The 16,533-nt window shown below is 35.5% G+C and overlaps 1 pseudogene; it reads right to left on the bottom strand.

The window, feature by feature from the left end:
* Nucleotides 1-653: 653 nt before the first annotated feature.
* Nucleotides 654-1,060, bottom strand: LOC120611919 (40S ribosomal protein S24-like; annotated as a pseudogene).
* Between the last annotated feature and the right edge of the window lie 15,473 nt (nucleotides 1,061-16,533).

Below are 16,533 nucleotides of genomic sequence, written 5' to 3' on the forward strand. Positions count from 1 at the left end.
ACACTTTATATAGTTTCAGTCTTTTTAAATTCATAGGGACTTATTTAATGGCTTACATATGGTCTACCCTTGAGAATGTTCCTTGTGCACTTAAGAAGAATGTGTATTCTGCTATTGTGTGGATTGTTCTATAGATGTCTGTGAAGTTTAGTTTGTTCACAGTGTTGTTCAGGTCTTCTATTTCCTTGCTGATTTTCTGTCTCATTGTTTTATCCATTATGGATAGCGGGTTATTGAAATCTCCAACTATTATTTTTGAATTATCTATTTGTCCTTTCAATTCTGTCCCTTTTGCTTCATATGTATTGGGGCTGTGTTTCCAGGTGTATATATGGTCATAGTTGTTATATCTTCTTATTGACTATTTTATTATTATAAAATGTTCTTTATAACAATTTTTATCTTAAAGTCTATTTTGTTTGCTTTTTAGAAGAGAATTTTCAGAAATCAATAGCCCACCATTTTAATTACTATCACCCAATATTGTTTCTTTATTAATTGTGTAATATATCCTGAACATTCTTTAGTGTTTGTGGTAGTGCTAAAAACAAATTTTTTAAAGTTCTTAGTTTATTATTTTTTTCATAAAAAATCTGCTCAATCACCACAGATAAAGTCACTGATGAATCTTTACTCCTTCTGTTGTCTAATCTCTACCTCACTGTTTTGCCAGCACTGACATTGGCCTTTGCAACCCCCTTTTCATTCTTTCTTTTCTTTTGTTCCTTTCGCTGTTTTCTTGAGGTTTTTTTCTTCTCATACAAGAGATGTCTTGCAAGTCTGTGTTTGGATTCATTTTTATTTGCATAATCCAAGGAATCATAAATCATGCCAAAGCCAGTTGTCTTGCCACCACCGAAATGGGTTTGGAATCCAAATACAAAGGTAACATTTAGTGTGGTCTTGTATATTTTGGCTAGTTTTTCTAATTTTCTGTCTTAGATACTGTTGCCTTTCCAAGATAAAGGATGTCAATGACCATTTGTTTCTGTCGAAGTAGTCTATTGGTCATGAACTTCCTGGCTCAGATAGTTACTGTGTGATTCATGATGGTGACCAAAAATATTTTTTTAATGTTGTTAAGCTTGTTCCGTGGGAACATATCTTAATTTCTTATGAAAAGTTTTTTCAAAAATTATTTTTCTAAATAGATTTTCTGCAAAGTTTCTTTGTAATATAATAAAGAACCTAGGATTATTATAATAATTGCTTCACTTTCTAATTTTTGGTATTATTAACTGATATTGTGTTAATATAACTTAACCATTTTATTTAAAATTGCAACTCTCTCTAAAACCCTATTTTTATCTTTCCTGCATTATACTTTTCTATAGCACATACAATCATTTAACTATATATCTTATTTTTTAAATGTATTTATTTTAATTAGTTTCACGTATACAATACATCAGTTAGACATCTATATAGTTCACAAAATAATCCCCCCAATTGCTCCCTCCCTCCCCTGACCCTTCATCTAACCAAAGTATTAATGCTAACTACATTCCCTATGCCATGCTCCCCATCAGCTACTAATTTGTACTTCTTTAGCCCTTCACCCCATTTTCCTAGCCTCCTGAAACCCCTTCCTCTTTGTCCGTCACCAAATTATCCACTATATTTGTGAGTCTGTTTTTGATTAGTTTGTTCTTTTTTTTCCTTAGATTCCACATGTAAGTGAAATCATATAATGTTTATCTTTCTCTGTCTGACTTAAATATCTTCTGGGCCCACCAAAGCAATATATTTTTCCATACCTTTCCTTTTAGTCTGTGTGTGTCTTTTAATCTGAAGTGAGCCTCTTATAGGCAACATGTACAGGTCTTCTTTTCCTTTCCATTCATCCACTCTATCTTTTAGTTGGAGCACTTAATTCTTTTCCATTTGAGGTACTTATTGATAGGAATGTAGTTGTTACCATTCTTTATTCCTGTTTTTGATACATGATTTTTTCTTCTTAAAGAAGTCCCTCCAAGATTTCCTGTAATACTGGCTTGGTGGTGATAAATTCCTTTAGCTTATTTTTGTCTGGGAAGCTCTTTATCTGTCCTTCAACTCTAAATGATAGCTTTGCTAGATAAAGTATCCTTGGTTGTAGATCCTGGGTCTTCATCACTTTGAATATTTTGTGCCAAGCCCTTCTGTCCTGCATAGTTTCTTTTGAGGAATCAGCTGCCAGTCTTATGGGTATTCTCTTATATGTAATTATTGATTTTTCTCTTGCTGCTTTTAAGAATCTTTCTTTGTATTTAACCTTTGGCATTTTAATTATGATGTGCCTTGATGTGGGCCTCTTTGGATCCCTGATTTGTGGAATTCTCTGAGCTTCCTGGAATTTTGTGTCTATTTCCTTCACCAGATTAGGGAAGTTTTCCATCATTATTTCTTCAAACAGCTGTTCAACATCTTGATTTTCTTCAGGTACGCCAATCAGACAGATAGTTGAACTCTTAATAGTGTCCTATGTACTCCTTAAATTATTTTTCGGTTTTGGCATCTCATCTCTTGCCATCTCTTGATTGAGTATACTTGGCTTTGCCATCCTCTAGTTAGGGCATTTGATCTTTTTCTTTATTCACTTTATTTATTTCTTTGTTTATTCCATTTACTATACTTCTCATCTCAGATAATGTGTTCTTCATTTCAGACTGCTTCCGTTTCATAATTTCCATTTCCATTTTTATGTTTTTTTATCTCTTTTTTGAAATTCTCTCTGAATTTATCCACATTTCCCAAAAGTTCATTGAGCATCTTTAAAACCAGTGTTTTGAACTCTGTATCTGTTAGTCTAGTTGACTCCATTATATCTGGATCTCTGTTCTGTTCTGTCATATGGTTTCTGCTTCTTTGTCTTCTTATTTTGGCTGCCTTTCTGTGTTCGTTTCTGTGTACTAAGCAAAACTCCTAAGTCTCCTGGTCTTATTAGTGTGGATTTATGAAGTAGGTGTCCAGTGACACATTCCTGAGAGGGGTTCAGCTGCAGGCCAAATTTAGCCCAAGTCTCTGTCCCTCTGGAGCCACCTGTTAAGATTCAGCAAGCAATCCACAGATGCTGTGCCTCAAAAGTCCGCACTAGAAACTGAATTGGGGGAGGTGGGGTTTCAGGGAATCCTCTGGACAGTGCAACCTCTATTATCCAGTTTGATGACATCCCGGCTGTGGAGGCACTGTTCGCACACTGGGAGCAGGGAGGGCTCAACAGGGATCAATGGATACCTCAGGCACCTCTGTATTGAGCGAGTCTCGGGGTCGGCCCTCGCTCAGACAAAGTCTCCCTGTAAGTCCTTGGTGCCCTCTGTGCACAGCTAAATCAGCACTCGTGCTCAGAACCAGTAGGTCTGTTACCATGGAAATCCACTCACGGATGCAGCCCTTTTAAGAGACATCTGTTGCTGCCTCAGCCTCCATCCCACTCAGACGCTGGAGACCTGGCAGCCCCTTGTCCCCACCCCTTCCTACCTTCTACCATTGCAGGGTGCTTTCTTAGATTTCTTCCTTGTTGTATGGCTTATTCCTCTAGATCTCAGATGATTTTTCCTTGATGCTGCTCCTTGTTTCCATCATAACTTTGATTTGGTCACCAAAGGAATGAACTGGGCCTCTATCATCTATGCCATTTTTTTCATCTCCTAACTATATATCTTTGTATGTATGTATTTATTTATTTTCTATCTTCCCTCACTCCCACATAAGTACCATAAAAGTAAAGATTTTCAATTATCTTTGTTTATTTTCCACAGCTGTAGTTTCAAGACCTAGAACTTTGACCACTTCATAATAGGCACTCAGTAAACAAATAGATGTGCTCCTAATATCTCTGTCTGGGATATACACTGAAGATCTTTTATAGCTCAAGTGCTGACTATCCTTTAGTTCCACAAACATTTACTGAAGACTTGTATGCTAGATTCTGATACACAAAGATGCAATTCCTAGCCCCCATATGATAAAGAAAGAATTGCAATACAATATTACTAAGACTGTAATGTAGGTCTTTACAAAAGCAAAAGCAAGTGGAGGAAAGGAAGAGTGGATAGTGTCTGAGAACTTAATAGAGAAGGAAGGATTGGGATTTCCCCAGTCAAACTGGTGTGTAGGGCTGGAGAACAGAAGACATAAAAGAATTAGCATTTTTTTTTAGGACACTCTAATTTGTTTGCAGTTGCTGGGAGTGTAGCTGTTTGTATGTTATAAGAAATGTGGTTATACGGTAAAAAAAAGTCAAAAGTTGAAGGGCTTGTCTGTCATTTTAGAGATTTTGACATCTATAGAAAGAGCCAAAGACTCCCATTATTTTTTTGAGGGGAGTGATGTTTGTATTCTTTTATGAAATAGTCAGATGTGGCCAAAAAAGGAGACAGAAGAGAGGCTCAGGAAAACAAACAAACAAAAGAAACAAACGAAACCCCCATAGTTCATTATATTTATAAGTCCTAGAAATAGCAAAGACCTCATGTCATGCAGGGCCACATGGGAAGTCCACCAGGGCAATCAGGAAGCAGAAGACAGGAGCGAAAGAAAGGCTTAGGCCACAACCTGTATTGGAGTTTCCAAGAGAAAGGCAAGTCAGGGTGGGGTAAACAGTTTATAACTGGCTAGTCTGAACAATTTTGGTGGACTCTAAACTGTAAGAGTGGTCCCCAGTTGTCTAGCACCTGGCCCTGGGATGATTAAGGCATAGGAATATTGCCTTATAGGGTGCACAATCCAGATAGAGGAGCTACAACTCTGAATTGATTAGTTTGTGTATATGCGATAAGGTCTCAGTTGGGCTCTTTGTGATCTCTAAAAATTGGTTTGCCCAAGAGAAAAAGTATCTCCCTAGCCAGAATTTCTTTCCATGCTATCAAAACAAATATAGAAAACATATAGAAAATTAAAAATATTTATAATACAATTTGCTTTAGGTTATATAAACAATTAGGTGCTTCAGATGTATCTTTGAGAATTGGTTAATGATGATTGTTTTTGTTCTACGCTTTCACCTGAATTAACATGATTCTTTTCTCACTCCAAAAGGAGTTTTGTGCTCCTGACTTTTTTGGGGGATCTTTATAAATATCAGTTAAACACATAAGTTATAAGATGTGTAAAATGTAAGACAGTTTTTAAGCTTGCCTAGTCTGGTTTCATGTACAAATCATTGCTACTGTTCAAAATTATTTTGCAAGAATGTGTTTCACATTGAAAGCTATATCTATGTGCCTTCTGATAAGAGTTATATTAAGGAAGGAGCAAATACAATTTTGAATGGGAAGAACTCTCATTCTCATGCAGAAATCTTGAGTTTCTGTACCATTTTTTATAATTCAAAATTACGTTCAGAGATCTTCAAAAAAGGCAGGTAACAAGCGAGTGTAGGTAACACCTGCCTACACTGTTAGAGTCATGGTGACTGTTCTCATTAACATCACTGCCATCAAGACCAGGTGAATGAATGTCTGTTGGTCAGGACATTGTCTCCAATATAGCATTATATGGACTCAGAGGTTATTCTTGAATTATATTGCTATTTTTTCTGATGTCGCTCCAGCCTTTTCAGCACTGTTTCTTATATACTATATTACTTTGTTCAAATCTCAGGAAGAAGAAAAAAAGAACACTAGCTTTAGTTATCCACTTACTAGCAATAAAATAGCAGCTAAGGTTCTCAAGTGTTTGCCATGTGCAAACCTCCTTATAAAGCTTATCTCATGTAGTCCTCGCAACTCATGAAATAGGTGCTATTATAATTCTCACATTTTATGAAACTGAAGCATCGATCCCATGTCCTTTGATGAATTTTTAACCTCTCATTTTTATTCTGTAAAATGAGAAAAAGAAAAAGAAAAATGAAGAAAAAGAAAAAAAGTCCTAGGAACAGATATGTTCTCTTGTGGTCCTTGTCTAGACACTATGTATTTTTTTGCTCAGGAAACAGAGGCTCAGGAAGAAGGACTTTGGGTGAATTTCAAGATCAGTCTTGTGTGGTCATTCATTACCACAGAATCTGCAAATGTTGAAGTAGAAGAAGACCCCAGTTCTTTCATCAGGAATGAGAGAAAAAAATCCCAAGAAGTGCAAGGACTTCTCAAGACCACATATTCAATCTGAAAGAAGCTAGGGTCAGAAGAGTTCACATTTTAAATGAGTCAAGACAACTTTGGATTGTTGGTGGCTAATATAAAATAAGAGAAAACATAGAGAATAAAAGGACAAAGAAGTAGGAAATAGGGGGACATTAATAACACAAAATATACATTTGTCATGGTTTCTTGGACATAGGCATGGATTTTGCAGTGTTATAAAATAGGGGTTAGGATGGGGATAACTCATGTTAATATTAGGCCAGCATTACTGCATGAGTACTATGGGGATTAGTTAATTTTTAAGTATTCATTTAGTGCCCTCTCCAGTTCTCTTCAGAATCAATTTACTATGGAATGGTTTCTATGTGGTGTACCCTCCGCTTCATTTCCTTAATAAGCTATTTCTTTGTTATGTTTTTCTACCACCAACAGAGACCTGGCAGCCAGAATCTGGGAGGAAGCTTATTCTGTAAAAGGAATACTGCCCCCTTTCTCTCAATATATATAACAAAAAATGTTGATATTCATTGATGAAAATTTAGAAAATACAGAAATAGAAGCAAAATTTAAAAATCACCTTTAGTTTTAGATATAAATATTGGTAATATTTTAGTGTATTTCCATCTAGTCTTTTTGGAGATTTTTTATTTTTGGATACACAGATACACATTCAAAAAATTATTGGGGCCAAACTATATATGTTATATTGTCACTTGTTTCCACTTAACAATGTATCACTATTACTTTCCTATTTCATAAAGTAATTTTCTAAAATATTATTTTAATTATCTTGGATATTTGATTGTCTAAAGTACCAGAATTTCTTTAAATCATTCACTAGTATTGGATATTTTTGTTGCCTATAATTTTTTGCTAATATAAAAAATGCCACGCTGAATGTCATTGAAGCCAAATTTTTGCATACTTTGATGGTGACTGTTTATTCAGGATAAATTCCTAGAAATAGGTCAAAGGTAAGCATATAATTAAGCACAAAGAGATAAGTACATATTTAGGGGGTTTGACATATACCATTGAATTGTACTCCAGAAGGGTTGTAGATTTTACTCTCTCGTTAACAATATAAAAAGGAAAAGCAAAATATGTGTTGTATTTTTCTTTGTGTTTGTGCATAATGCATGTGCACATGTGTGTGCATTTCTTCTAGTAGGGTGGAATACTTCTTAACTTAGGTAACTATATTGTGGTAATTCTAGCTGCTATAATAAATACAACATAAAATTGCAATGGCTATATATTGACAGAGAAGGGCAATTGCAGTCATTAGCAATTCTCATGCACACATTGAAGTTGACATTTTTAATTTTAATTAGGACAATTTAAGTTCTCTAAAGGCTTTCCACCTGTATATTTCAAATGTATGATAGAACTTTTTAAAATACCAATATTATACTTAAGAATGCCTTCCCATTCAATATCACGCCGTTAGTTTTTCAATATATTTTTATGTGATAATGAAAAGATGTTAAAAGCCTAGTTAAAATATTCAGTCATGCACAGAGCATAACTTTTCATCTGACATTATTCAATTCACTTATCTGCTGTAGTGTTTAGAATATGACTCAGGTAAATTTATAGGTTCATCGAACGATAATAAAGGCTGTCCTTAGATTTCGTAGACATGTTTCCTTTCGTCGTCTGCTAGAAGACAACCCATTACTTCACAGTAATATATTTAATGTCAACTTGTAGAAGTATGAATAGCTTTACGCTTGTTTTTCCTTTCATATTAAGTGAAAGTTAAGCAGTCTGACAAGATGATCATTAAATAATCTCAGGAATGTCCTTTTAGAAGATCCAGTGAGATTTTCATAGAAGTTGCAATGCCATACCTTCTCTCCCTAGATATTAGCTTCAGCATATTCTGGTTATCTAGGAAGATTTAGGAAAAATGGAGTACGATTTCAAGACATAAAACATTGATCTTTTCCATAACAAATCTCTTGCCTTGCTGATTACTGCCATTTTTTATCCCTGAATTGAACTGTGGTATACAGGGAAAAGAAAGATTAACCTTCCTTCAAACCTTTAAGTGTGTCAAAAGGAAGGAGCTACGTAAGTTCAAGGCATGATTTTGAGTTATTTTGTGGCAAGTAGTAATTTATATGCATTAAAGGCCATGCTGTTCATGAAATGCTTTATTATAATTCACCATTTTTTTGAGCAACAATAGAAGATGTAAAATGGACAATCAACTAGGCATTGATATTTGCTTCATTGAAAGCAAAGGAGGTTCTGATAAGAAAATATTCAATGGGGTTATTGCCAAAATGTTAGACAAAAGATAAAGACAAGAGTTTAGCCCAATTGGAAAACATGGAGCTGATGCTATAATAATGGAAGCCAGAGTCAAATCACTGCTTTCAGATTTTCAACAAATATGCTGAGCAACTATGGACTAAAAAACTTAGTAGATATAAATAGATAACGGTCAGAATAAGGAAAATAAAAATAAATGAAAATAAGGTGAGATACACTGACTAATATAGTTTAATGTATCTTAAGGGATAAATGAAATTAAAAAAAAAAAATCTCCACTCCAAAGTATGTGCCAAGTTGTTAAAAGCAAAACCAAAAACAAAAATTCTTTTCATTGTCTTGCCCTGGTTGCCAACCTCTGATTCTTTCCCTTAAAAAATATGGCAGAAGGAATGCATTTAGCATTAATATGATGGCTAAGTGGAGGGCCAGGAGAGAGAGGGAGAAATTGGGGAGACCGTTTTATGAACATTATAGATACCTAACCAATGTACTATATCCTTGAAACTAATTTAAATAAATAAATTTATTAAAAAATATATGTTATTTCTGGCATTTTAAACAAAAAGGCCCTTGATACACATAAGTAGCCCGTACCACATATATTCCAGAAAATACCCACCTCTACTCAAATCTTTGTTTTTTGTTGCTGTTGTTAATTCAGAGTTACTCTTTGATAGGTATCAGGCTAAATTCTTTTATAAAAGTTGTGCCTTAACTACTTAGCAGAATTCCTGAAAGCACAAATTTCTATCTGGATTTATCTCAAATGTTACATGGGATGGGATAACCTTTTATATTTTAAATGCTTAAAGATTTTCAATGATTTTTTTTTTTTTACATACTGAGGATAAATGTGCAACAAGAACACTAACATTATGAAATCTGTTGGCTTAATACCTAACTCTTTGATTTATGAAATTAGTTTTATGATTCGTTTAGAATATTTTATGCCTTGTGATTTTGAAAAAAGTCCTTAAGTCTCCTTGGCTTGGCATTTGTGCTTTTCTCTCATAAATTCAGCCTTCCCTATCTGTTCAGTCCCTCCTTATTCTCTTAAAAGCTGTAATTGTGCATTCCTCTCTTTGGTTTAGTTGCCTAGACCAGAGCTGTAATATAGCATTTCAATAACTATCTCTTATTATTATCTTCAAGGTACAAATTGAGTCTCAGAGCCTCAGCCTGACCCCTTGATTCTGTGATGATCTTTCTCTGACTTTTAATTTCCTTCTTTCCTTCATTCAACAAGTATTTATTTAATGCTTACTATGGGAAAGACACTATTGTTGGCTTTAGAGCTACAGCAGTGAACAAAACAAATGTTCTCAGGGAGCTTACTTTTGAGCATTGGGACACAGATAGTAAACAAACAAATATGCCATTGAAGAAAAATAAAGCAGGGAAAGGGGGTTCAAACATGATATCATAGTGGGGAGAGGGTGCTATTTTTACATAGGTGGTCGGAAAAGACCTTATTACAAGGAGACATTAGAGCAGTATTCAAGGATTGTAGGAGACATAGGAATTTCAAGATAAAGTATTCCAGGGGAAGGCATGTCAAAGCCTGTATTAGCTATCTATTGCTGCAAAACAAGTTATCCCGAAACCTAGTGGCTTGAAATCATAATAAATATTAATTATCTCACAGTTTCTGTGGGCCAAGAATTTGCAAGTGACATAACTGGGTGATTTTTGGCTCAGGGTTCCTTAAGAGGTTGCAGTCATGATATGAGACAGGGCTCTGAGGCTTGACAAGAGCTGGAGGATCCAGTTCTAAAATGGTTGACTCATATGATGCTGGCTGTTGGCAGGAGGCCTCATTATCTCTCCATGAGCTGCTTGAGTGTTCTCATAACATAGTGGCTGGCTGGCTTCTCCCAGAGCAAACAGCCCAAGATGGGGCAAGATAGAACCCACATGTCTTATATGACCTAGCTCAGAAATCACACATCATTATATCTGCAAAATTCAATTGTTTCACATGTTGACCAAAAAAAAGGGGGTGGGGGGTTGGATTCTATAGAAAGTAACCTCTCAGAGTGATCTAATCATAAATTCCTAATTGGGCAGGTCATGGTGAATAGTCGCACCCCAGGTATATAATGTTTTTAGTAAAAGATTTATCTTTGCCTTAAGCAAGACCTGCCCATTGTTTCTGTGCATCTAGGTTATCACATCTTTGAAATAAACCACCCTCCAGAGAGCATATAATCTTTTCAACTATCCTGTAATACAATCCCTGCATTACTTTCAACCACCTCCATGTAATCTTTCTTAAGTTTCCCCCTTAATTTCAAATGAATTAAAGAAGCTGAAAACTATTATTCTCCAAAGCGTCTGAGATCTTGCTTTCTGGCAATTGTCATCAGTTTGGCTCAAACTATGATAAAAATTCTCTACAAGTTCGAACGTTTCTTATGTCAACAAGACAAAGGAGACCTCTAGGCAGTTGATGACCACATGTAAAACTTAACATCATTCAGGATTCAACAATAATTGTGTTGTCCTATAAACTTGTGACCACCTCAGAAGCAAACATATTGCCTGTACTCATGACTCCAACATAATTGCAATTTAGGTTTTCTCTCTGTATGTGTCTCCCTCTACTAGGCCTCCATTTCAACTGTTCTCTCTTTCCACTTCTTCCAACTGGTCTTTCTTTTGCAGTCCTATCTTCATAGGAGAGAATATACTTGGGTCCATTACTTGCCCTCCAAAATAGATGGTCTCAGTTGGATTGATTTAGGGGCAGAACTGCCTCAATCTGTAAACTAGTTGCCTTTGGTCAACAAATCAATTTTTATTTTATTTCAGCTGTGGCCAAATGACGAAGCAAGTCAAAATATATTCAAAGACCCACCTAGTGTGACTATACTCGGAAGGAACCAGGAGCTTGGCAGGTATTTAGACTCTTATACATGGGCTTCTGATTTCTCTCCTCGAGGGCAGGTTCAGGATAGCAAAATGACAAGCACATTCTTATAAAAAATTCAGGCGTTAAATTAATAAATACATATCTGATGATAGTTGTGAAGATTATTAATAAATAGTAGGGCCCAGACATAAGTAAGGTAAAATAGAAGCACTGGAAATATCTGATAATATACTGTGGAAAAATAACTGTCCAAAAATCTTTTAAAAATCAATTTAATATGTACACATGACTTTTGTTGAATGGTATGAGAAGTAGCAAAAGGCTTAAAGGTTTAGAATAGCATAGAAATGATCTGTCCTTTAAGAAAATCAGTAAGACTCTACCCCTACCTCATCGTTCTTCATTCTGTGCTCGTAATTTCTTAGCTGTTTCTTTTGTTTTGAAGAAACTTCTATTTCTTCATTTATCAATTTTAGACATATCCTGATTTTTATTATGGTATATGGGGATTGAGTTCTCTTAGCCCTTCTTTTAATTGAGGAATTATATTAAATTCAACCACCCTTAAAGAGTTTTGAATATTAACTTAATATTAGTTATTAGCACTTTAACATGAATAAACTCTTCAAAATTTTCCACATTTGACAGTTAGCTGAGAGCAGTTTGGAAAAAGTTTGGTATCTACACAGAAGAATAAGCCTGGCAGACAAACACAGGGTGAAGAGATGGATGAGAGGAAAATGTGATTTCTACTCTTTTATCTGTTTGTCTTGGTGTTTACCTACAAAGCTCTAAATAGTCTGTTACAATCTTGGACATAGTCACAAGATCATAACTACCTATAATGTGGAACAGGAAATACAGCTTATTAACTGGGCACATTGCTGCTGTGAATAAAATTTGGTTCTATTGGAATGGAAGGAGAGACTGGATATCGAGTGGGTGACTAGTCAATTCCATGTTCGTGTAATTTAAAATAACTTTTCCTATTTAAAAAAATGTGATGGCATCTGATTTTCTAAAGAAAGATCATGGAAAATACCAATGAGATTGGTAATGAAGAAGATGCCTCATGAACTGTAGGATTTCAGAACGAGTCACCCCAAAATGTGCCTCAGTGGAATGTAGATTGTTTTGGGCTAAAGGCAACTTTAGCCTCAGGCTCAAGAGAAACTTCTGTCTCTCCCTTAACTACCTAGAAGAACTTAAATTAAAGGCCTTGCCCATAATAATAAGCAATTATCAGAGATAACCTCTTTTGACCTATCTATAGGGCAGGACAAACTTCTATTTACTGAGCAGCTGCTCTTAGCATCCTACAGTGAACATTTGAAGCCTCCAAGGTGTATTACCTCATTCCTAGCTGAAGATGTCTTATGTACCTCAGTCCCCCTTTCTATCTTTGAACCCCTCTCTTGCATGTGGGGTCTATGTACCTCTCACATATGTGGGGTTCCCATACATATGTATGTATTAAATTTGGTTATATTCTCTTCCTAATCTGTCTCATGTCTATTTGATTATTAGACCAGCCAGAAGAAACTTGAGGGTAGAAGAAAATTTGTTCCTCATTCACAGAACAAAACAGCTCTAGGTTCCCTTTAAGAAAAAGCTTTTTCTTTATGTATGTAGAATACTACCTCTAGTAATATTTTTATAGAGAGCTATAAGGTTTTCATAGTAGTGTTAGAGAACATTACATAAATTGATGGCCCCGAGAATCTTATGTAGGTTGGACAGAGTTTGTAACCTTTATTATATAGAGGATGAACTAAGGCACAGAAAGAATAAGTGTCTTCCCTAAGGTCACATGGCTATGAGTTTTAATTCATTCTCTAGTTGTCTTACTTCAGCATCATGTGGGAGCATTTAGGGAAGTAAAATCTTTCATGAAGGGCCTTGGTAATCTTGGAAGTTGATGCATGCAAACATGGCACCAATGTCAGAGTCATTTGCCTTTTCCTCAAGCTGTTCTTTCTCTGAATCACTGCATATATGTCAGATAAGGCTGGAATCCTCCACCTGCTATTTGGGACTCACATTCACTGTAGTGTAGCAATAATTTCTTGGCATCAAATCTTGTTGTACAGGTAGTGTGGATTTGGAATCCTTCATAAGGCACAATACCTTGGCAGTTATGGACATTTGGCTATATAGTCAGTAATGTAAATGAGAGTGGCCTAGCTTCTATATTTTTATGCATAAAGAGACATCAATAAGAATCAGATTATTTAGAGCTACAAATTGTTTAATTAATAATAAACAGTGAATATAAAAATAAATAGTTATATAGTTTAGTTTAGGTAAACTGAAAATATTATGTACATTTTAGTATTCTGATGTCATGCAATTCTTGCTTTCATTTAGTTATTCATTTGAGTTGTGCTTGGATTAGAGACTTTGTAAGTGACAGGTCTAAAAAAAGAAAAAAAAATTAGTCATAGTATTGTGCCTTAAGAAAAAATGTGATTATTGAAGTATGCTAATTTTTAACTGAAAAATAATTGACTGTTTTCCTGGAATGATTATACCATAATAATTACTTAAAAGTAAATGTTTATGATCTTATAATTGAACACCCAATAGAAGTTTGTGTTGCACTAGATATTAAAAGCACTTTTAGACCACTGAAATTATTAGCAGTATTTTAACCATAAGACATCTTTAAATTCATATCCTATGTAAAATTGCACATCAGTAATTTTAGGAAATTAAATTTTCTCCTTCATATTCCAAATGTCTGAGTTCCTATCCACAATAGCAATTTGTTTAGGCTCTCTCAGGGTTTAATATTAATAAAGATACATCAACTACATAATACCAGAGATGTTTCTGGTGGTCTTTTCTGTCATATTACAGAGTTGATCTGAGAAGGCAGTAGGTTAACACTTACTAGGGGTAAATAAAAAGCTTAACCTTTACTTTTTTATAGTAGGTTTATTTTTATAGATAATTTTAAACCTTTATAAAAAGAGAAAAATACAATGAACTCTCAGGTACCTACCATCCAGATCCCACAATGATAAATTTAGGGCTTATCTTGTTTCATCTATACCCTTATTCCCTCCTTAATCCAATTATTTTGAAGTCAATACCAGACATCATACCGTTCATCTGTAAATACTTTTGTGTATATCTCTAAAAAATAAGGCATCTTCTTTTAAAAACAAAACTACAGTGATGGATTATAAATGGCCCCATATTTTTTACCACTCCTTTCATTGAGAGGTGGATCCTAATTCCCTTCACCTTGAATCTCAGCCGTAGACTTGCTTGACTAGTAGAATGTGACAGAAGCATCATTAAAGCATTTCCAGCATTAGATCTTAAGAAGCCTTGAAGCTTTCATCTGGATTTCTTGAGACACATTCTCTGAGAGCCCTGAGCTGTCATATAAAGTCTGACAACCTTGAAACTGATAGGTCGAAGACACCATACGTAGGTACTCTGGTCAAAAGTCTGAACTGAGCCAACCCTTTCATTCTTCCTCTCCGAGGCACAAAAAATAAAATCATCTTGGACCCTCTAGAATTGTCCATCTGCCAATTGAATACCATTGAATGATTTCAGATGGTACTGAAGAAGGGCCTAGTTGAGACCTCTGTTGTTGAGGGCTCACAGCATCCCCGGCTTCACTTTTCCTTGCCCTATAGCTTAACAATGGCTTGTCCCCAGCATCTTAACCCAGAGTTTGAACATCCCCTAACATAGAAAATTGCCACAAAACATATGATTAATGCCCTCGTGCTTACCAATCACAATCCTTCTGGTCCAGCAATTTTTCTAGATGACTCCCATCTTTGTTCCTGGGTTGCTAATGCCACGGGAGGACCACGTTGCCAGAGGAATGGCTTCCTAAAGCACGACAGACTCCGCTGGAATCTTAACATAGCCCCTGGACTAATGCTCAGATTTTCCCTTAAATAACCTAAGCCAGACTGAGAAGTCAAGGCAGTTTTGAAGGTGTTAACCTGCTGCCTTCTCAGATCACCGGTGCCCTGACAAAAAAAGCTTATTCTAAATATCGCAACTCTTGTGTTGGACTATTGACTCAGCAGCGCAGGCAGCATGAGCCCCGCACTGGTTGCCCTTTGGTTTCAGCGCCTCATGGAACAGAAGAATTATACAACAACCCTTGCTCAAATTCCTGACCCACAGTTAAGATTTACTAAACTGTTATTTTAAGCCACTAACCTTGGGATTATTTATTATGCTACAATAGAATAAAGTGGAACAACCACAAAACCATTATCACTCCTAAAATAATTAGCAATAATTCCATAAAATATCAAATATCCAGTGTTCAAATCACAATCTTTTTAAAAATTTTTTAATTATTTATTTTTTTATAGTGACATTGGTTAACGAAATACTAAATAAGTTTCAACTGTACAATTTAACAATAAGCATATATATATTTACACGGTGTATTCACCTCCCATAGTTAGAATTCTTTCTGTCACCACATATTTGACCCCTACCCCACCTACCAGTCTCCACCTCAGCCCCGGGCCTCCAGCCATCTTCTGGTAACCACTATAGTCCATGTCCATGAGTCTCTATTTGTTTGTCCTGTCCATTTGTTGCTTTTAGGGTTATATCTCACATATAAGTGATATCATGTGATTTTCAACTTTTTCTGTCTGGCTTATTTTGCTTAGCATGATTATTTTGAGGTCCATCTATGTTGTCGCAAATGGCAGTATTTCATCTCTTCTAATGGCTGAGTAATATTCCATCGTATATAGGTACCACTGCTTCTTTAGCCAATCATCTATCATAGAACACTTCAGTTGCTTCCATGTCCTGGCCACTGTGAATAATGCTGCTGTGAACATCAGTGTGCAAATATCTTTTTGGATAGGGATTTTCAAGTCTTTGGAGTAAATATCCAGTAGAGGGATTGCTGGATCATATGGTAGATCAATTCTTAGGTTTTTTTTGAAGAACCTCCATACTGTTTTCCATAATGGCTGTACCAATTTGCAGTCCCATCAGCAGTGTATAAGGGTTCCTTTTTCTCCGCATCCTCTCCAACATTTGTTATTACTTGTCCTGTTGAATATAGCTATTTTTAACAGGTGTGAGATGGTATCTCATTGTGAATTTGATATACATTTCCCTAATAGCTAGTGATATGGAGCATCATTTCAAATATTTGTTGGCCATTTGTATACCCTCTAAGGAGAAGTGTCTGTTCAGGTCCTCTGCCCAGTTTTTAATTGGATCATTTGTTTTTCTGTTGTTATTGAGTCATATGAGTTCTTTCTATATTTTGGATTTTAGGCCTTCATCGGAGGTGTTGCTGGC

The sequence above is a fragment of the Pteropus medius genome, unplaced genomic scaffold, assembly GCF_902729225.1.
Source record: "Pteropus medius unplaced genomic scaffold, Ma_sr-lr_union100, whole genome shotgun sequence".
NCBI lineage: Eukaryota > Metazoa > Chordata > Mammalia > Chiroptera > Pteropodidae > Pteropus > Pteropus medius.